General features: G+C 39.2%; 1 long non-coding RNA gene across 1 annotated transcript; it reads left to right on the plus strand.

Annotated features, from left to right (window-relative positions):
* Positions 1–591: 591 nt before the first annotated feature.
* LOC149256259 (uncharacterized) lies at positions 592–17,739 on the plus strand. Its single transcript, XR_016267272.1, has 3 exons — positions 592–2,047; positions 2,509–2,593; positions 17,038–17,739. It is a non-coding gene; the product is annotated as an uncharacterized LOC149256259 (long non-coding RNA).
* Positions 17,740–21,951: the final 4,212 nt, after the last annotated feature.

Consider the following 21,951-nt stretch of genomic DNA (forward strand, 5'->3'; position numbering starts at 1 on the left):
TTTAGGTAACTTTAGCACCGGTTCTAGTCATTTTAACAAAGGATGTTGAGAGTTATGGAATTTTTTTGGTTGTATTTGACCGGCAAATCACCTCATGAGGCGCAATTTGACTGTATTGAAGTATTAGGTATGGTTGTATTGTAAATGTGACATTGTTTTATTTATATAAATATTTTGATTTGATCAAATCTAAATTAGACAAAATAAAATTAATATAGATTAAATAAAATAAATAAAATATAGATTAGATACATATTTTTTTACAGAGAAAAAATATTATAATTTAATTGAGAACAACCATCTTTAAGTGCGAAAAGTGAATGTAAACTTAATGCTGACCTATCATCATTATTTTAAGAAAAACCACGCCACCTAAAATAACCATTAGTAATTTATAATATAATTAAATAACCATTAATGATCTATAATATAATTAGCTAATTAGGAGGCTTTCAGACCTCATAGTCCATAACAGACTTTTCGCTCCCGCTAGATTTTAATTATTTATATTAGTTACTTACTATATCTTTTCTATATTAATAACGTGTATTTTATATATACTGTTATTTGTGGCAGAGGCAAGTTATCCGTAGGGTTGTAGTGTGAGCCCGTGTAGTATTGTGAGCCCCTGTATCGTTGTATATTGGACACAACGCTGAGCCTTGCGGGGTAATGGCAAGTATGGCATTGGCATTTAGGGTTGGAAATGGGACGGAGGGAAGGCTCTGGCACAACTAGGGTTTTGTTTAAGAATGGATCGGGGGATTTTATATATTGTTTGGCTTTCACTGTGATAATATGATGCTTTTGTTATTGGACACAACGCTGAGCCTTGCGGGGCAATGACAAGTATGGCATTGGGATTTAGTGTTGGAAATGGGATGGAGGGTAGGCGCAGGCACAACTAGGGTTTTGTTTAAGAATGGATCAGGGGATTTTATATATTGTTGGGCTTTCAGTGTGAGGATAATTTGATGCTTTTGTTTCTTGTAGTGGAATCAAGTTTAAACAGTAGTTTTTCCAGCTAAAATGGCTGGAAAGCGCAAGGGCCAAGGCATTGGTGATTGACGATACGGTGGACGCGGTGGTAGCTGGCACTGCATTGCAGGATGTTTGGGTTGCTGCCGCTCTATGTAATATTATGTCTTTTCTTACAATGGAGGCACTGGGTTAAAAACCCACACGGCCGGCTGCAATTTTCCTTTTTTTTCGTGGACATAGACCAGGCAGTGCAGGCTAACAGTTCTGATGTTGGCCTGGTTCGAGTTTTATCGACATTCCAAATCCCGAGTTTGCAAAATAACGACTCCTACACTCTGCTGCTTGGCGCTTCAGATATGATTTCTGCTGTTGACGATTTCTAGTTTCAAGCAATCATATATGGAGCGCCAAGCAGTACAGTTTTGGATGCTGTCGCTCTATGTAATATTATGCCTTTTTTACAATGGAGGCACTGGGTTAAAAATCCACACGGCCGACTACAATTTTACTGTTTTTTTCACCTGCATAGACCAGGCAGTGCACTCCAGCAGTTCTGATGTTGACCTGGTTCGAGTTTTATCGACATTCCAAATCCCTAAGTTGCAAAATAGCGATTTTTACACTTTGCTGCTTGGCGCTTCATATATGATTGCTGTTGTTGACGATTTCTAGGTTGAAGCGAACAGCTACCCTTTCCCCAGGGATTAGTTGTGAAGGATGGCAAGGTGATTAGGTTTCTTTTTTTCAACAACAAAGAGGGGAAAAACACATGGCCTCAGATTCGCATCAGTTTGAGATACAAGACACTATTGCAGCAATTGGCAAGCCTCAGCATTACGTCCCATTCACCTGAGCAACTTAGGGGTTCATAATACAACCCTATTAAGATGCCACACACTATCGATGTTCAAGGTGATGAGTCACCATGGCCATCGGCAGGCCCTCGAATTGTGTGCAATTTACCTGAGCAATCTGAAGCATTCATAGTGTCTGGAAAACAGAAAAATCAATCTGCAATGCAATGTTAGGGAAGGCCTACAAGTTGCAAACACAAGCCTTCGTTGAAGTAAGTTTATACATATATTACAAATCAAAAGTCTTTCGCCCAAAATGAGTGAAGGGCTAGTTGGAAGCAAATGGTGTCAAATCATACAAGAATGAGCACATAATACCCTCTAAAAACTGCTGACACTACATTCTCTTTGTCAGAGATTAATTTTTTTCTACTACGAAGTATATTTAGATATAAGTTTAAGTTTTTACATCTTCACATCTGTCTGTTCTATGAACACCTATCATATTTCAGCCATTCATGTATTCTTGGTTTATTACCCTGTATTGTCGCATCGAGGCATTTTTCCTAAATTTGTATTATGCATGAATTTAATTAGGCCACCATCAATATGATGATTGACAATTAATAATTAATTATCTTTATATTATTCTCTTTTTAGCAAAGTTGATAAGTTACTTAAACCTAAACAGCAGTTGCAATTTTTGATAAAAATTGACGGTCATATATATCAGGGTCTGCAGGAGTCTGTTTGGCAGACCACAGGCAAGGGGAAGTCGCATCATACAGATGCAGACATAGTACGGAAGCAAACTATCTGTGAGTAAATATTTTTATTGGCATATCTATAGGTATAATTCTAAGTATTGTTTTTTCACATCCCTCTATACTACACATGCTTATCCTGCAACTCATCAATCCACATGCTGGCTGTTTGTTACCTTGTATTGTGTTATGCTTGCCTCCATGCATGTTTTGTAGATTTATATTACGTACGAATTTAATAATGGCTCCATTGAATTTCACATGATGGCAGACAGTTAATGATGTTACCATTGATATATATGCTGAATCACCTTTATAATGTTGTTATCATTTCAACAAAGCTAATGTGTTGTACAGCTGCATTAATGAGGGTGTATGTTTGAAGTCATTAATCCATTTCTAGGTCTTGGACGAGTCTCACGACACTGCAAGAAAATGATTATATGGATCAGGACCGTTGAGTGTTGTGGAGCATGTGGCCGAGGATACATGTATAGATGTCGTTTTTGCACGTACTATAAATTGGGTACAGAACAACAACTACACTAATGCTCCACTTACAGTGCGGCTTAATTCACAAGTATGCAAAGATTATTCATGTAGATGTTCTCACAAAATTAGTGAATTTAGTCGCTTATATTTGAAGTCAATTAATGCTTTAGATAAATACAAAAAAATATATAAATAAACTGCATATTGTGTCGATTAATAGTGCAGAAGTGCAGAATATTAGTCCTGCTAAGTCTAGAAGACAAAATATATATGGAAAAAGGACAAGAGAAATAATAATTGTCAGAATAAAATATAAAAATTGAGAGTAATATACATCAAAGAAGAGACATTTGCATGAAAAGGATAGACAAATCAAGGACTCTTAGGACTCTTAGCTACAAACTGAACATACTTAAGATCAAAAAATAATTGTCATTGAAATCTATATATATCATGTATACTTGTCTCAAAATACACATAATATGACTAGTCATCATGCACACAAATTCCTTGTGAGCCATAGGGTATAATGTCTGAATGTGTACAAAAATGCACGAGCAGCAACACTGATGAGACCAGCAAGATCATCTCGCTAATTAGTCCAGACATGCTAGTGCATTAGATTTGTATTAGGAGTCCATATGTTATACCACATGGGCTCCATGTGCATTTTTGTACACATTTAGACATTATACCCTATAACTCACAAGCTATTTGTGTACATGATGACTAGTCATATTATGTGTATTTTGAAACACATTTATAAATTATCTATATAAATTTCAATGAGACTTATTTTTTGATCTTAAATATGTTCAGCATGTAGCTAAGAGTCCTTGGTTTGCCTATATCCTTTTCATGCAAAGGTCTCTTTTTTTTTTTTTTTTTTTTTTTTAACAGAGTTGGTTGCTATATTAAGGCCTGAAATAAAAAGGAGGAGTCAGGTCTCCATAGATACAGTAAATGCTGAAGGTGTCCTGGGTCAATAGAGTTACAAAATGGAACTCTCTCTTGCCCTTTTCCTACTTGCTCTGATTCTAAAATTGCCTAAGCTGCTGTAGATTCTTACAAACTGAAATAACCAAAATTTACATTTAAAAACCATTTTAGTCGATTTCGATGTGGCTTATTTGTCTTCAGGATGCGCTGCTGGGCTCGGACTTCAGCTTGCAAGTCAGAGCAATGCAAGCAGTCTTCACATCGGTCCATTGAGATTGCTAAGGATGTAGCAGAGCATGAAATGAGGAGAGGAGAATTGTAAACACAGAAATTTAACCTGGCAGATGGGATAGAGAAGATAGCAGGTATTAAAGGAGAGAGATACCTGATGATACGAATACCAAAGGAGAGGTGCAGCGAAGTAGAAATTTGGGAGCTTGGGAATGGGGGCGCAACTGAGATCTCTGCACCCAAGTGATCCAAATCCGGGCATATACAGTGGTTAAGACAGGGGAGGTAAATCTTGATGAGAGATCCAGGGGTTAAGAGAAACTTAAAGCGAAAGGGAGGAGGAATCACAGAACAAAAAAGGATAATGCCAGAGATCAGGGGAGCGATAAGGGGATGGCTAGTCACAGGTAACTGGTGGAGTGCCTGCTGGCAAATCTGGTAGAAATCCAAGATTCTCAAAGATACAAATCTGATGAGAGATGTGCCAGCGGGAATGGATAGATTACCTTGATTGCTGTCTCTTCTGCAGTCTACGTATCCATGAGATATCCTTATGTTGATGGCAGTCTGGTTGCCAACCCAATAATAAGGATTAGTTCTGACACCAGATTTATCCTTTAGGCGGGGGATTTCCATTGAGATCATGGCAGGTATTGCATCGAATCCCTGTGGTTGCATCTGAGGGTGCCGGCGGGTCTTCCACACGCATTGTTGGCGTGCGCATCCGCCTTTTTATTAAGATTTCTGAGGATTTGGAAATATTTGATGTCTTCCATCATATGGTGCAGGATATGATTTCGTTTATTAATTTGTTGGAGCACAGTGTTGGGGGAATTTTGCTGCTGCGCCATTAGTCGGATTACGATGGAGGAGTCTCCGAATACCTGAGCTTTTTTGATTCCCATTTTGCCTAACTGGGTTAGACCTTGGAACAGAGCCAGAGCTTCGGCTTTGTTGTTCGAGATCTCCCCAAGACTCCACTCATAATAAAGGATGCACTCCCCTTTGGGATTTGTGATCAGTCCTCCTGCTCCAGCTGTCCCAGGATTCGATTTGGAAACCCCATCAAAATCAGGGAGTAGCTGTTGCTCTTTTGGATCCATTCAGCAAAGTCCTGTTCTTTTAGCCTGAGTTTCCAAGACCTTATTTCTTCTTTGTGATGAACTTCTTTCCTATTGTCTTCTGATACTTTGCACTGTCTGTTCAAGATGTAACTAATTATATCTCGTTCCTCGACACTGTACTGAGTAACATCTATTTTGCTTTTGGTGTTGATGGAGATAGTTTCCAAAGCTAGAGTTTTGGCTTTGCTGAATCGAACATTTGTACTCTTGTCTTGGAAATTTTTTTTTGTTCCTGGCGAGCCAAATTTGCCACAACAGGGTGAAAGGAAGAGCATTCCATACTCTTTTCACCAAGTGACTTGTTTTTTCTTTCCAGGGACAACTTTTCTTCCACTTGTGTATTGTCTCTGCTATGGTATTCTGAGGTTCCCAAGCGATGGCTCCAATGAAGGACATCTGTCTCCAACAATTGGCAGCATATGGACATTCTATGAATAAATGATACATCGTCTCTTCAGCTTGGCAGCAGTTGGGGCATTTGGAGGGTCCATTGATACCCCTTCTTTTTAGGTTTTCAGCGGTTAAAATTTTGCCTTGCAGCAGGAGCCATATGAAGAATTTTATTTTTGGAAGAGCTTCTGCTCTCCAGGCTAGTTTCCAATGTGGCCATATATTAAATTGGAAGATGTTGCTGTAAATTTGTTGGTAGCCTGCTTTGACTGTGTATTCGGTACCAGAAAAGTCCCATCGAAATCCGTTTGCTTCGTTTTCTTTAATAGGGGCTTTGTTGTGGAGGAGTGCCTTTAGGCAGCGGAAGCTGGGCTCTAATACATTAGGAATTTCAGGGAAAGTCCATCCTATCCAGGCATGGGAGTGAGGATCCCAGCTGGAGATTTGGGCTAGTTTGTAAATGCCTTTCTCATTGAGAAACTTGATGACTGGCTTGGCTTCGTTGTGAGTATTTAGCGGCTGGCATCCCAATATTTTGTCAACTCCAAAGTTGATGCTATCTCCTCCTCCTGGGACTTTTGATATATTCTGGATCATCATAGGAAGAGACTGCTTACATAACTTCCAGATTTTTGTAGAATCTCTATTGGGGATATTGGATTCGAGGAGCTGCTGCCTGGGAGAGCTTAAGTATTTGACCTCCAATAATTTTTTCCACCACGCTGAGGTTCCTGTTATTAGCCTCCAAATAATTTTCGCACCAAAGGCCAAATTCAAGACCTTAGGTGCTCTTATGCCAAGTCCTCCTCTTTCTTGGGTTTGTATAACTTGCTTCCAATTGACTAGACTGAACTTGCTTTTATCGTTCTTCCCCCCTTGCCATGGGAATTGGCGAAGGGCAACTTCCAATTTATGATGAAAGATGGCAGGTGCTTGATATAAGGAGAAGCGATAGAGAGGTAAGGAGGTGATACCTGACTTAAGAAGGATGAGTCTGCCCGCAGGATTGAGCCATATTGTTCCCCATTGCTGCACTTTCCTCTTTACTTTGTCTATGATCCCATTCCATGTATCAGCTTTCAAAGGTCCCAGGCTAATTGGCATGCCCAAGTATGAAAAATGAGTCCAATCAAATTTGCAGGGAACTTCGAATATGTTAGCAATGCTGTGCATAGTTTGGTTTGTCATATTCCATCCATAGATACAACTTTTAAGCTGATTTACCAACCCTCCTGAATAGTCCATAAACTAATCAAGAATTTTCTTGAACCTTTTTGCAATTGTGGTGGAGGCACCTCCTATTAACAGAGTATCATCAGTGAACTGAGAGTGGTTAGTTAATATTTTTAGCTCCATTCCCATAATTGATGCCAGTTATGAGTCCAACTCTCCTGTTGTGGTCCAGTGCTTGACTGAAAGATTCTGCCATAAGAATGAAAAGATAGGGGGAAAGGGGACATCCTTGTCTTAAACCCCGGGAGGATTGGAAAGCTTCACTTGATCTGCCATTGATCAAGGGGGATATCCAGGGCTCGGATATTCAGGCTGCAATGAGATTAATGAAGGAAGAGTCGAAGCCCATCTTTGAAAGGACAACAAATAAGAAGGAGTGCTTCACTCTATCGAAGGCATTCGCTAAATCAAGTTTTAAGACAAATCATTTTTCTTTTCTGGATAGACTTGAGTGAATGGCTTCTTGTACAAGAAGGATAGAGTCAGTAATATGCCTGTTTGGCAGGAAGCCTCCTTGATTTTCAGATGTCAAGGTGGGAAGAAGGGATTTTAGTCTAGTGGCTAGAATTTTGGTGAGGATTTTGTATGAAGAGTTGCAGAGGGATATGGGTCTGAATCTGGAGAAGGAAGAGGGTCGGTTTCTTTGGGAATGAGGGCTAAGAATGTAGAATTGGTGAATCCTCCAATCTTCCTTTTTCTTTGAGTCCATCGAATCATCTTAGATAGGTCTTTTTTGAGCACATTCCAGTATTCCCTGTAGAAACAAATGGGGAAACCATCGGGTCCTGGGGCTTTATCTGGATGTAGAGACCAAATTGCTCTTTTGATTTCTTCTTCTTCAATTTCTTTGCTGATGCTATCGTTCATTTCCTTTGTGACTCCTTTGGGCATATACTGAAGCAAGTCAGAGTAATCTTCTATTCCTTTATCCTCAGTTAGTAGATCCTTATAATGTTTAGTAGCTGCCTTCTTTATAGCCTCTTGGGTACTGTGTCGATTTCCTTCACTGTCCAGGATTGTATTTACATTATTTCTGATCTTACGAGCTGTGGCCTGTTTGTGAAAATAAGCAGTGTTTTTATCTCCCTCCTGTAGCCATAATTGTCTGGATTTTATGCGCCATTTGGTTTCTTCTTCCCTATTTATTCTGCTCAGCTGCTCGTATAGTTCATTTTCTTGCTCTTTGCTTTGATGTGATAACCCATGCTCTTCATTTCTTGCCTGCACTTCTTCTAGTTTATTTTTAACTCTCTTTTTGCTTTCCTCTGGTTCTCGGTACCTCTCTTTGGCCCAGTCTTTTAAAGCTTTCTTGGTTCTTTTTAATTTCGTTTCCCAAATGAAATTTGGCGATCCTTCCACGTGCTGGGTCTACGTTTCCTGTACAATTTCTCTGGCCTCAGGTATCTGATTCCAAAGTGGGTTGAATTTGAATGGAATGGGTCCAAGGGGGCAATGGTTTTCCAAAGTTAAAGTGATTGGGTAATGATCGGATGCAGATGTGCCGAGAATAGTGGAGTATCCTATAGAGAAATTTGAGAGAAGCGATATATTGATTAAAAATCTGTCTAACCTTTCCATTATGTTGCCATTGCCGATTCTGCGATTGCTCCATGTGTACCTCTGGTTTTTGGGAATGATATCCACTAAATCATTGTCCTGGATTATGGCCTCCAGGCGCTCTCTAAATGGATCTGCTGTAAAGGTGCCTCCCCTTTTTTCATTTGCATGCAGTATTAAGTTGCGGTCGCCTGCAATTATGATATTTGAGCTGCTTTCCCCATCAATGCTGTTTTTCAAGTCTTCCCATCAAGTTTCTTTATCTTTGTAGTGATTTGGGATGTAAACATTGTAAAGAATCGATGTTTGGCTGCCAGTATTGCTGTCGAGAGTGGTTCTTATCCAGTTCTGCTGAGAATTTGCTGCAGTACAAGTCCATTTGCTGCTGTCCCAGATGGTAATGATGCCTCCTGAGGCTCCTCTAGATTCGCTAATGCTTCCCGAGAATCTCTTCTGCTGGTCTATAATTTTTTGCATTTCATGCTGATTTTGTTTTGTTTCCTGTATCAGCATTATATCAGGTTTCTCAATGTAGATCAGGTCTCTGAGGGCAGCAGTTTTAGAGGGGTGCCCTAAGCCCCTGCTGTTCCATGAAAGGATTTTCAACATGGCGCATTGGGCGTGCGGAGAGGTGCCCGCCTCTCTTGATCTTTACCACTTGTCTCTTTCGCTTGAAGTCCATGGATAAAGGATTCTATTGGAGTTTGCGTTCCCAATGCTATGTCCTTTTGTGCATTCTCGTCCCTATGTTGTTTAGCGGATTTCCTGCCAGGTCCTGTTTTTTTGAGCGAATCACTGGGAGCCCCATGTTCTTTAGAAGAACTTCTGGTGATCCTTGAGGACAGGGGCTCTAAGGGAGACTGAGAAGAGGTGGTCTGAAGTTGGAAAGAAGGGGGTGGTTCAGAAGAAGGAATATCAGGGCCAGAGTCTGTGGAAAGGATTAAAAAAGGGTTGGAAGAGGAGGGATGGGGAGGATCAGGAGGGAGGGGTTTAGATGGATTGGAGGGCGGGGAGAGGGGTTGATGATCAGAAGGCCCAGGATTGCCAGAACCCATGGATGGCTTAATGGGGGGGGGCTGATTTCTTTTTTTTTACAGGTTCCCAGTGCCCATCTTGTTCTTCAGTTTCTGCATTTACAATTTTAGTACATCTGTTAGCGAAATGCCCATATTCGTGACATACCTTGCATTTGAACGGAATCTGCTCGTAGTCCAGCTGCTGTATATGACTCCAGTCATCCACTTTTAACTTTATTGCTTCCGGCAATCCTCGTCCAAGATCCACCTCAACACAAATCCTGGCACAGGCTTGCATGTTGTCCTTGGGCTCGCTACGATCGATGTACTTGCCAACAGCGTTCCCTATTGCTCGCACCGACTCATCTCCCCAGCAGTGGAGAGGCAGATGAGGGAGACAGACCCAGACTGGCACAGCATTGGGGATATCCATTTCCGGATCAAAGTCCGGGGTCCATTTGTTGAGGTAGAGACCCTTGGAATCCATGAAGTATGGTCCGTTTCTGAAGATCAGGTCCTTGTCTGCTTTGGTTTCGAAGTGGAATGTGTAATACCCTCTTCCGCAAAATCTGATTGATATCTTCCCTGAGATCTTGTCCGACCAATTTCGTTCGACCCATTTCTGAACTGTTCTTGGCGAAGGCCAGAGGCCTGTGAACTGACCTATAAGACCTTTTTCTGCAAGTGAGATCGCTGCCATGCGAGGGATGGTTGGAGGCAGCAGAACTTCCTGGAGGATGTCAAGCTTTTTAACGAATTTCGAAGTTGCTGGCTTGGGTTTCTGTTGAGGGAGAGATTTGATCATTTCCGAAAAAATTCTTTGAGAATCGGAGTCCTCCGGGGGCTGGTCCGGGGGGGGCCATGGCAGGAGCCAAGACCCAGAGCGCAGAGGTGCGCAGTATGAATCGATCTAGGGCGCGCTATCAGCAGAGCGTTGCTGGGCGGGAGCGCGCGGTTCTAGCGTGAGAACTTATGCAAAGGTCTCTTATTTCATGTATAAATTTATATATTTTATTCTGACAATTATTATTTCTGTTACTTTTTCCATATATATTTTGTCTTCTAGACTTAGTGGGCCTAATCTTCTGCACTATTAATGGACACAAAATGCAGTTTCTTTATATATTTTTCTGTTCTTGTGGAATTTTCACACCATGGAAGTTTCCTATTCACTTATTTTAGTTTTAGTGGTTGCTTGTATGGTGTAGGTTGGGCCACTAAAGATTCTAAATGTGAGTTGTTGATTTCTTGACTAACAACTTCTTTCTTATTCTGTGTTATATCTCTACGGGAAATATACTAATTCATATTTGTTTTGTCGGTTTAGATTTTGTAGCAAAATACCATCACTTAATAAGAAAGTATATAGGATTTAATATTTGTTGCCAAATTCAGTTGCACCTGCTGTACATGCAAAGATCAGCCACATTAAGAAAAATCTGCCTCACAATACTTGCAAAGTATTTCATCCCTGTGTTTGCACAAGTTATCTATTCCATCCATCTATTTATACTGGTCATCTATTGCATCTTTCTGCTTTTTATGTCCATAGCATAAGCGTTGATTTTCTCGTTCTTTTACGAGTTTGTAGATATTGTGATGGTACATGGCTTTATGGCAAGGCTGCTTGGGAGAGAGTGGAAGCTGGAGCAGGGAGCGACATTTTCAAAAGCTCCTCGGTTGGGAGCGAATTTTTATATAATATATATTTTTATATATTTTGATGCATAAATGTCAACAAAAGCATGTAGAATGATGAATTAGATATTAAAAACATAAAAACTTGGATTAAACCATATAACATCAATCATCTAGAAGTTATAATGTTCATCAACTACATGTCCACAACTTACAAGTTCTCATTTTTTATACCATGTATAGGTGCACATAACCAAAATAGTATCGAGTGCAATCTATCTCTAAACCGAAAATAATTCAACAAACAAGCTCTAGATAGCCTCTAGCATCCAACAATATCATGCTACAACAAGTACCTACATATCATCAAAATCAATGCCTATCTTGGGATCTTTGTCATTAATATCACCCTCTAAGCAATTAACATAAGATAGAAAAACCGTAGCTTGTCAAGTCAAGATTTTGTTTGAGTGATGGGTACGTTTTTAGTAGGGTTATGATAGAGGAGTTCGACAACCAATGTCACTAACATCAAGGTACATAGAGGGCTTGATGCTCTTGATTAAATACGAGTTCCATACCCTAGTACATGACAAAAGCCAATGGAAACATTACAATCTCCCCATTCCTGAAATCTTGAAACACTGATAAGTTTGTTGGATTTTGAGTGAGATCTAAAATTCTACTTTCTCCATATGAAATCCAATGAGGTCGGAAAGGAGAATGTTACATTTATTTTAAGAATTTAACATTACCATGAATTGCATATCAATACTAGGACCATAGGTTTGAATATTAGGCTGCCCTACTAAAAAACTATTGTTTCTTCGAAAAAATTGTAGATATTGTGATAGTACATGGCTTTATGGTCTCCCTATATAACTTTATTGCCATAAGATTCATGATATTATATTATGGTTTCATAAGTTTGTATCAATATTCTGGTGGTTGTGACCAGTGTTGCACTAATCGCGATATTATCGTATAATCGCGATAATTTTAAAGAAAAGATAAAATCGCACGTAGTAATCAAATTTTTTTTTTGGCCCAATTTTTTCGAGCAATTTTTTGGTAATTGTCGCGGGAGGCTCGGGCAGCGCGTGTTTAAAGGGAAAAACGATTTTTTTTTTTTTTTGTGTTCATTTGGACAACAGAGGGCGCGGTGGGGTTTGGAGACTTGGAGTGTTGGAGATTTTGCCATTTTGGAGCTAAATCAACTACATGGAGGAGAAAATCGAAGAGTGAGCTAAGGAGGAGACAGATTATCTCCATAAAAACGGTAGGGGCACCAATGTTTTTTGTTTTCATTGTTTTATAACTTTGTTTTTGTTTTTTTTCAATGTTTTTGGTTGAGTTTGGAATGGGGTTTCTAACATTTGTCCAATGTATTTTTTTTTAGTTTTTTTGGTTGGTTTGGAATGGGGTTTTTGACATTTGTCCAATATATTGTTTTTTTAGTTTTTTTGGTTGGGTTTGGAATGGAGTTTCTTAAATTGTATGTAATTTTTTTTAGTTTTTGTACAATGTAAATAGTAAAATACTAAATTGTAAGTTTGTAACTTGTAAATACTAAATCACCATTCAAGTTTTCAACTTCAAAGTTCAAAATCAAACATGCCAAGGAAATTGGACCCTTTCTGGGAATTTGGTGAACCTAATGCTCTGAATGATAGACTAAACTTGACTTGCAAGTTGTGTGGGCACCATATGTCCGGGGGGGTGTATAGATTGAAGTATCACCTTGCAAAAATCCTTGGATTTGATGTAGGGCCTTGTAAAAATACAAATCTTGAACTCATCCAAAGAGCCATGAAAGCATTGGAAACTTTAGACCACAATAGAGAGGCCAAAGAAGAAATGAAGAGGCAACTAAAAAGGTCAGTTGAACAAGCAAGTGCCATTGGTTCTACTCCAGCATCAACATCCAATCCGGTAGTTGCCTCATCATTTTTTGTTCCTCGAACCACACCTGGTTCATAGCCATCTATCAGTTCAATGCTAAAAAAAACTGAGAAAGAACAAGCTGACAAGTTGCTGGCAAAATTTCTCCTTTGGAGTGATATTCCTTTCAGTATTGTAAAAAATAATCTATTTTTCCAACCTGCTCTTGATGCTATTGCAACTGTTGGCCTAGGGTACAAAATCTCTTCTTATCATGACATGAGAGACCGAAGTCTTCAAAATGAAAAGCTTGACTACACCAAAAGATTGGAGGATTTTAGGGTATCATGGGCACAAACAGGATACACTGTGATGTCAAATGGTTGGACTAACCAAAAAAGGGGAGAACCCTTATAAACTTTTTGGTTAGTTATCCCAAGGGGACTATGTTTATCAAATCTGTTGATGCATCTGCACAAATCAAAGATGCAAGAACTTTATGTGATTTGCTAGATTGTTTATTTTAGAGGTGGGTGCAGAAAATGTTGTCCATGTCATAATGGACAATGCTGCAAATTATGTTGCTGCTGGTAGGATGCTTATGGACAGACATCCTACTTTATTTTGGACAGATTTGATGTTGGAGGACATAAGGAAAATTCCCTTTGTTAAAGATATTGTTGAGTCATTCAAAAAAATTACAAAATTTATATACAACCATACATCTATGCTTAGCTTGATGAGAAGATTCACCAACAACAAAGAGTTAGTGCGCTCCGACATTGCGCGGTTTGCCACCAGTTTCATATCTCTTCAATTCCTCTTGAATTCTATTGGGGATGTGAAGATAATGTTTCGTTCAGAGGAGTGGCGTGCTTTGCCAATGAGTCGCAAACCAGAGGGAGAGGCCGTATGCAGACTAGTTTCATACCAGAAAGACTTCTGGGCGGGAGTGCAGGAGGTGTGCACCGTTACTGAACCTTTGGTAAAGGTTCTTCGGTTAGTTGATGGTGAGAAGCCCACAATGGGCTATTTGTATGAGGCCATGGACAGGGCCAAAGAAGCCATTCAGACCTACTATGATGATAAGGGAGATGAGGGTTTCAGAGAACTCCTCTTATGGGGAGTGATTGATGAGCGATGGAACAACACACTCCATCGTCCCATTCATGTTGCTGGGATTTTCTTGAACCCTGCATTTTCTTACGCATGTGGGTTTGTATTTGATGTTGAGATCATGGATGGATTCTTATCCTGTGTTCAGAGGATGGTGCGATCTCCAGCAGAACATATAGAGATCTCTAAAGAAATTGAGACATATAGGATGGCAGGTGGCACATTTGGCTTTGACATGGCTGTGACTGATAGGACGATTAAAATGTCAAGTATTTTTTAGTTTGTAACTTTGTTTCAAATTTCATTGTCTCTTCAAATTCCATTTTTTTCTTATGTTTATTTAAAATTTTATTTGTAATTTTGTTGTAGATGCATGGTGGAGAATGTGTGGTGCCAGGGTACCCTTTCTGCAAAAGCTTGCCATTCGAATCCTCAACCAAACATGTAGCTCCTCAGGATGTGAGCGCAACTGGAGTGTATTTGAAAAAATGCACAACAAGAAGCGCAACAGGTTAACACTTAAAAATTTAAAATATTGCAAATTTTCAAATAAATTTTTGAATTCATTAAACAATATTTTTTTTTTTATAATTATTAATTATTATTTCATGATCTTTGTACAGGTTGGAGTCCCAGCGACTTAATGACATGGTCTACGTCTACAACAATCTTTGATTGTGGGTGAGGCAACTTGAGAGGACACTTGATATGGGGGCCATCTCATTGGATGGGATTGACACCACTGCTGCATGGAGGGTTGAGGCCGAGAGGCCTCTCATGGAGTTTGCTGATGATTGGTTAGTGCAAAATGTAGTGGAGGAGGAGGAGGAGGAGTAGGAGGAGGTGACACCACCTACTTGGGCTACCCCTGCCACCAGTAGAGAACGTGGTCTACCTCCTATAGCTCCTACTCTTAGTTCTTCAGCTTCTAGAGCACAGTAGACTCCACTGCCAACTCCACCAGCACCATCGTCTACATCTAGAGGGAAAGGGAAAGCTATGGCATTTTCTCGCAAGAGGGGCAGAGGGAATCAATAGTATTAGACTTTAGTTATTTTGTTCATTTCATTGTATATGACATTATGATTCATGAGATACATTATTATATTTTTTTTGATATTTTGAGGTTGAGTTGGGACTCAGGAGTCAGGACTTACTATTCAGGACATGATTCACTGTTATGTGTGATTTTAGCATTAAAAATGATATTAAACATCTTATATATTAGTTATTTTATCATATTTATGTGTCAATGTATTTATTTTATGTTGTAGATGGTTTAGATATTAAAAAAAATTGAAAAAAAATGAATATTTTTGTACCAAACGATTTTTTCCGATTTTTTTCCTCGCGCCGATATTATCTTGATAACAATTATTGCAACATTGGTTGTGACCTAAGTCACATGGTTCGGGTTCGAGTTCAGGTTCGGCAATGATTTGGTTTAGTTCAAGTTCAAATTTTTTGATGAGGATCGAATGAGGTTCGCCATTAGGTTCGTCTATCACCTTTAAAATGAAATATAGCATAAAATTGAAAGAAATCAACATCAATAAAAATAAAAAATGCTATCATAAACATGGAAATTGCAAGGATAGGTTATTAGTGTGACAACATGAGGTCATGAGCTTGAGCTATGACTTGGTGAAAGGTCATGAGGCTTGATGAGGTTCGCTGAACCTCAAATTTCTCTTAAGGTCCACCGAATTTTGAACCTCAAGGTTGAAGGTTTCCTGAACACTGTGACATAAGTCGTGATTGTTTTTTCTTCACACTACATTGGTCTTTTTTTGGGTAAGGGGACTTTCTTCAAAATTCATAATTGTATCTTTTGTCAATCCTTTTTGTGCCATGGATGATGGGCCTTTCTTGGGTGTGTTGTCGATTAATGGCAGTTCAACAATGTTCCCATATATTTGTGTATTCTTGCATGTACTATTTTTTGTTGGTAGCTCTTGAAATTGATTTTGCTATTTTTCGAAGTATATATTGGGTTTGTGTGTGCCTCTGATCTCCCCATATAACTTTATTGCCATAAGGTTCATGGTACCAAATATTGACTGACAGGAGCTTGAAATTACTATTTAAGTTATACCAAGCTGGATTGTCCCATGGATGATCAGTTTTTCTTGGCTCAATGCACATGTTGTGGACTAATAGCAACTCAACACTCCCCTTTATTTGTGTATCAGTCTTTACTAATTTTTGTTAGTGTAACACTAAAAGGTTTCTTTCTACTTTGCTGCATTGAGGGGGGTATATTTGTATTCAATATATATTGATCCACTTTGCATACAGCCTTATGGTAAACTATGATATATTGATCTAGAGCAGTGAGAGAGGTAGCAAAATTAGTGTTTTGAGACTAATGTCGAGTTGAATGAGCTTTTTAAGTCAAGATTGAGATTAATGAACTGGTAGAACTTTCTTTTAATGTTAGATTATTCTCATCTAAACTTATTTGAATGGTAGATTGCATGGTTAAATCAACACAGGACCTGGCCTTGAATTTCAGATGTCTTCTGTAGTTTTAAGTACTGGATGTGTTCATTCTTTCAATAGATACATCATGTATGGCGATTTAGTTTCTAGTTGCTTGCAGAAGTTATGTCTAGTCTTTTTGACTTTGCATAACCGCATACAAACGAAACAAAAGATGATAGATACATAAATGCATGGCAGTGGCATGTGTACATGTGGCACTTGCTTAAACTGTGGGCATAAGGAAAGATTTACATGAACTACAAACAACCATGCAGCTTGCACTTGGAAAGCAGCCATTACTGTAAAATTTCAATTATTTCTTTTTTGGAGAATCGTTCTAGAGAAGAGAACCGCTTTGCTTGCAGAAGTGATGTATAGTATTTTTGACATTGTGTAGCTGCATTCAAACGAAACAAAAAGTTGGCATCTACATAAAGGGCTTACAGATGCATGACAGTGGCATGTATACATGTGGTACTTAAACTGTGGGCACAAGGGAAGATTTACATGAGCCAACCACAAGCAGCTACGCAGCTTGCACTTGGTAAGCAGGCATTACTGTACAAATTCAATTATTTCTTTTATTGGAGAATTGTTCCAGAGAGGGGAAACCCCCTTTCTAGCATATCCAATGGCAACTACACATCTTCGCCATTGGAAGGATTGAAGTTCGTCTTGTGGGGTTTACAAATACTCAGTAAAAATGCTTTGAACATAAGCTGGTACGAGAAGGAAGCTAATTTCTTGTCATTCTTGCTGTTGTCAATTTGCTTTATGTTGCTTGTTAGCTAACCTAAATCAGTTTTTTTGCTAATTTTCTTGGGAATATTTGGAATTCCATTGTATTCAGTTTGGTTTAGATTGGGCAAACAATTTCATTAAATGATTTCACATTCTAAAGGCAGGAAAGATGGATGATGCATGGAATAGACATAGAATGTTCATAACATATTTACCATGACATTCACATATACCGATCAAACTATTTGACAATTTTCATAAATAAATGCGTGAATGTCTGTACTTAGTTTATGCTAATCAAACTATTAGAAAATTTTCATTAATAAATGCATGGATGTCAGGGCTTTGTTTATTTATATTACTACCCTGGACTTATCTCCTGTAAGAAGTTGACTGCAGCTATTTGCATCAATGGATCATAGGAACTTGTTTACATGTTCTTTATATGAATTCCCAGTGGGTATTTCGTTATCCACCAGTTCAAGTATTTGTGTCATGATTGATGTTGACAACCCATAAATCTTTGTGGGTGTGCTTTTGATGGCAAGTAACTTGAATCATTTTGCTGTTACAGCAGGCAATACTTCTGGCAGAAATTGAAGTTGAACTTTGAAGTGATTGCAGAGTATGAAATGGGTGTATGGGTAAGAATTGGAATAGAACTAGAATTGTGCAGCACACCTGTGTAATTATTAGGAGATTGAGGGCATGATTAGAGGCAGAACTACAGAAGGAGCTTTGTGGCCATGTCCAGCATGCATATCACTTATGTGAGGATGCTCTGCAATTCAGCAATTTGCATAGTTTTGCATTTCATAATTGAGACGGAAGACTGGTGGTTAGAGTCACACAATCTTCAAGGATTATCACACATGTCACATAGCTGGTAACTGGTAAGTGATATATGAGAAAACAAAGATGGTAAAGGCTGGTATTTCTGGAGCTGATGACAATTCAGTTTGGCTTGATATTTGAAAATCCAATTTTGTATGGATTAATGAAGGAATATATTAATTAAATTTTTGAGTTAGTGGGTTTGGTTTAGATTTTGTGAGTACCGTGCATTTAATTATGACTGAAGTTTCAAAATACATAATTTTATTCAAGAGTGGTCAATTTATGTTCCGTTACTATCGATGAATGCATCTCTATGCAACAAGTGGTTAGGTTGTTGATTTACCACTAAGTTCCTACGTGAACATTGATGTCAAATTGATCTAGGGTAGCCGGTCTGGCAGCAGAGACAAGCTGATGAGCAGAATCAATTTAGCTGATGTGTAATTCTAGCAAAACTTGTTTGCTTTAATGATTGTCAACGTATGCTGGCAGCCTGGCACTTGTGTGGGTAAGATTTCCCTGAATCCATCTATACGAAACAAATGGCTCCTGTTCTGTGTTGATTTACCATTGACTTACCACTTGAACTTTGATCTCCAATTGATCTAAGGTAGTGGGATTGGCACTAGACACAAGCTTGTGGAGCAGAATCAATTTAGTCGATATGTAATTCTCGCAAAGCTTGTTTTCTCTAGTGATTGTTGAGGTATGCTGACACTTATCTGGATAAGATTTTGGGTCTTTTGAGAATCAAACTCTTTCTTAAGATGGAAACAGAGAGGAATCTGAACTGCAGTTTGAGGTAGTCTCTGTGAATTAAATTGTGGTCCAAATGTTGTTTTCCTTTGATTAAAGGGAATCAAATGTGACACAACATTATGCCAGTGATGTTTAACTATACGATTGAACTTGAAATTATATTCAAACACTGTGCTGGTGGTCATGGAAATCTTTTCAGGGTTGATGCAACAAAGTTAGGAGCTTGAAAACGGCCAACTGTAAATTGATTCTGACTGAATCAAGCTTACCTAAACTACCCTCACACAAAACTCTTTGCTCATGTTGTATTCAGTCTATAAACTGATATGGTTGCTGCTAGTTAGATGATTTTTGGCATTTGGCTATTCCTCATAAGTCACTGCTCGAATAATGTAGTGTTATGTAAAGCTTATTACAAATTCTATCAGATTTAGAACCTTTGAACTCTTTCCTGGTTAAAAATGATTGCAGCCTCTATGAGTTGTTAAGAATGACAACAAATTAAAAAAATTGTTAAAAAATGTAATTATCTCAGTAAATCTGGCTTTACCGTTCAGACAGTTGCGTAACGATAGGAAGTTATGTAACGAAGTCTTCATATTAAAATGATGTTGCTCGAGAGGCTTAATGTATTGTTGGAGAGTCATTTTTTGACCTTGAATAATAAGAATTCCAATCCCTTGCCCGTGGAGGTTTCTTTGACACACTATCAGGGTTTTACCACATAAAATCTGTGTCTATTTGTGTATGAATTTAGTTTCTTGTTTCTGCATATTTTCCCTTCGTTAAATGATTATTTACGGGCTTAAATACCAACAAGTGGTATCTGAGCCGTGTGGTTGTGAGAGGAAGATCTGCAGAAGTAAACATAATTTTTTTTTTGGTAAATTATTTCTGCCGCCAAGGGAATTAGTCGGGCTCAAAAATGTTAATGCCTGTCAGAAGTGCTTGAGAATTAGTGTTAAAACCCTGTCAAGAAGCTGCCGAGCAGTGAAAAAGAGAGAAGCGAAACAAAGATTTGTTCCTACCAACCGTAAACAAACCACTTAGATCGTGGTTGCATAGCCTCTTGTGCCTGTCGGGCAACAACGGTGCCAACGATGAGATCTTAGCAAGTCCAAGAGGGTGGCCTCCAACACCGCCAACTTCAGCAAGAAAGTTCTGTTTGTGGGCAGAAGTTGTGTCCAGGCCAACTGAGGAAGCATGGTCTTGTGACCAGTAGAAAACCAGACGGAAGAAACAAAACTCGTCGGGTTTAGGCAGAAATCCAGTCGCCAGGCCAGGGTAATCTTTTTCAGAGATTTATTTCTGAAAATAATCACTAAAGAATTGTTTTTCTGTGAAGAATGAGTTGAATTTTTTCTTTGGGTTTCTTTAAAAAAATTTGTGGGAGAAAGGAAAAATTGTTTTAGAACTTTTTATAATTCATGGAAGTTAAACTCTGGAAATTTTTTTCTGTTGAAATGGAGTAGGGTTTCTGAACAATTAGTGGAAATATTTTTAGTTATGGTTTTTTGAAATAAAAAGGGGAAAGCATGGTTTTGTTTGAAGAAAAAAAATACATTCTTTTGGGTATTCTGCCCCTTGGTCTGCTCAACTCAGAAATTGCGCAGAGGTGATCAACAGACCAACCTCCTAGCATTAACGCAGTTTTCCCTACCATCAGCCTGCACAGTTTTTGCCGCCAAGCTCCTGGCAGCTGACTGCCTGTTCCTCTCAGGAATTGCACAGTTTTTGTTGCCAGTGACCCAATAGCTGACTGCTAGTTCCCCTCGGGAATTACATAGTTTTGGCTGCCAAGCTCCCGCTGCCATTTGTTTCAGAAACTGTGCAGATTTTGCCTGCCCAGCCTTCCTGCCGCTCAGACTGTTCCTCCCAAAAACTGTGCAGTTCTGTCCTGTAGCTGAGCCAGACCTCGCGAACAGTCAATGTCAATCTGCATCGCCCATCTTCATCACCTAGTGACTCCTGCGCAATTTTCATTAGCAGTGCCCGAAGGCTCCATCCCATCTCGCAACCTTGTCTCTTCTCCCGGTCACTTGCATCCGAAACAATCATGCAGCATGGTAGACTAGGATGTTTATGGATTTGATGTCGTCTCGTTATGAGTGACTGTAGATGTACGCAAACAAACATGGCACGACGACGGATGGGATGAACAAAGGGAGCACATGCAGAAGGACATGTTCGCCAACAGACGAACAAACGATGCATGCAAAGAGATGTGCTCGCGAACGGATGATCATGCAGAGATGTGTTCGCAAACGAACGAACGAGCAAACATGCAAGATGTGTTTATGGACAGACGAACGAACGAACACGCACCTTTCGCGAACGGATGAACCTGTTGAGCTTACCAACATACAAACAAGGAGCAATGTGTGAATGTAACATTAAGAGAACCAAAGACCATCAAAGACTTCGCGCACTTTGCCATGTGGAGGTAAAGCTGTGACACAACATGAGAACATCCATCACCCAACAACACTGCAGCTCGACATGCACACCAACAACGGCACGAATGTACCACCACTGTCATGTCAAGTCTTGTCATGAGTCATGTCGTCCACATCTCTACCGTGAGCTGTATTGTCAATCAATGTAATGTAACATGGAAGTCCAAGAGACCCAATTCTTGTATGAAGAGTCATGTAAAGGCAAAAAGTCATGGAAGTCAAACGGTCATGAGGGTAGTTGAACAACCACAAGGGTCAGTTTCACCCTTGGTTATAAATACCCCATCATTTGTACATGTGAAGAACTTTTCACCTCAGCGCCTCCCACATAGTTTTGAGAGTCTATAATCTTTTCTTTGAGGAGTAAGCAGTGGCTCCAACGCCTCGCTCACGGGGTTAGTGATGTATGGTGTAACGATGTGTCTTGGAACTTTTGCTTAATTCAGAACCCTGCTAACAGGCCAACACGTTTTCACACATGTATTGTAATTGTTGTAAGACTAACCTTGAACACTTGT

Source organism: Pinus tabuliformis, chromosome 7, assembly GCF_031772625.1.
Source record: "Pinus tabuliformis cultivar Carrire ecotype Pingquan chromosome 7, CPIR1, whole genome shotgun sequence".
NCBI lineage: Eukaryota > Viridiplantae > Streptophyta > Pinopsida > Pinales > Pinaceae > Pinus > Pinus tabuliformis.